Below are 1,264 nucleotides of genomic sequence, written 5' to 3'. Positions count from 1 at the left end.
CTTTTGTTACAAATGAAAGTGAAACTAAACTCTCAAACCAAATCACAGTGTGACTGTAAGGTGAGGGTGAAACAGGGCACTTTCTTTTGTATGAGTGTAAAGTGTGTATGAAATAAGGTCACTGGAGTTCACGCTCTCGGTGTGATTACAGTTTAATTCATCCACGAACATGAACATGAAGTTTAGCTTGGTGGCCAGCAGAGGGCGCGGTCACACGGCAGGTGTTTGTTTAGTGATCATAAATCCAACGTTTCCCTGTCTCCTGCTCTGCAGCTGCACCTTCATGTTTGTGTCGCACAGGCTTCACTGCCACTGTGAAACATGAAGAGTAGAAATGTCTGCACTGATATTTGAACTTGTGTGTTTTGTTTAAATTGACTTCACTCCCTCATTTTTCTGGATCTTACACACCTGAGTGCATTTTGTCAGGTGTGCCTCAGTACAGTTTTTGCCACTTTATACTTCTACCCTACATCTCTGAGACAAATAAAGCACTTTCTAGATTCATATTATTATACAAAATAAATCATGACGTACTATAGTTGGATAAGAGATAAAACTGTATTGATTTCTTGGTGACATTCACAAACTCCCCAGCAGAATATAACGTCATTAAAAAGAGCTCCACATTTACCAGCTGCAGCATTAAAGTGAAGAACATTAATACATCAAAAATAATAATACAATAATTCTGAAATGAGGCATTCTGCACGATGAGTACTTTTACATTTGGTACTTTAAGTATATTCTGATACTGATATTTTCATACTTTTTTCTTCAGTAATATTTTCAATGCAGGACTTGTAATGTAGTATTTATACACTGTGGTGCTGCTACCTTTATGTAACTAAAGATCTGAGTACAACCTCCACCTCTGCTGCCACTGGAAGAAGAGTTGCAGAAATGATTGCTGTATGCTTCCAGTTTTGTTCCTCCACTCCGGCAACAGCTGTGGCCAGAGGCGTTATGTTCTTGAGTTGTCCATCAGTCCGTCTGTTCCCTCTCGTTAAGGGAATATTTCAAAAACACCGTCAGCGAATTTCTTAAAATTTGGCACAGACATCTGCTGGGACTTAACGATGAACTGATTCTGCTGAAGTGGTCAAAGGTCAAGGTCACTGTAACTTTGCGTCTGTCCCATTCTTTTCAATATCTCAAGACAACACATCCTCACTGTGACCTCGTCACATGTCCACGTTTGGTCATGGACTTTCCACGTCCACATATGACGTCCAAGGTACCCTGGGTGTGTTGGTTGTTGACG

Source organism: Epinephelus moara, unplaced genomic scaffold, assembly GCF_006386435.1.
Source record: "Epinephelus moara isolate mb unplaced genomic scaffold, YSFRI_EMoa_1.0 scaffold2827, whole genome shotgun sequence".
NCBI lineage: Eukaryota > Metazoa > Chordata > Actinopteri > Perciformes > Serranidae > Epinephelus > Epinephelus moara.
Note: the sequence above shows the minus strand (reverse complement) of the source record.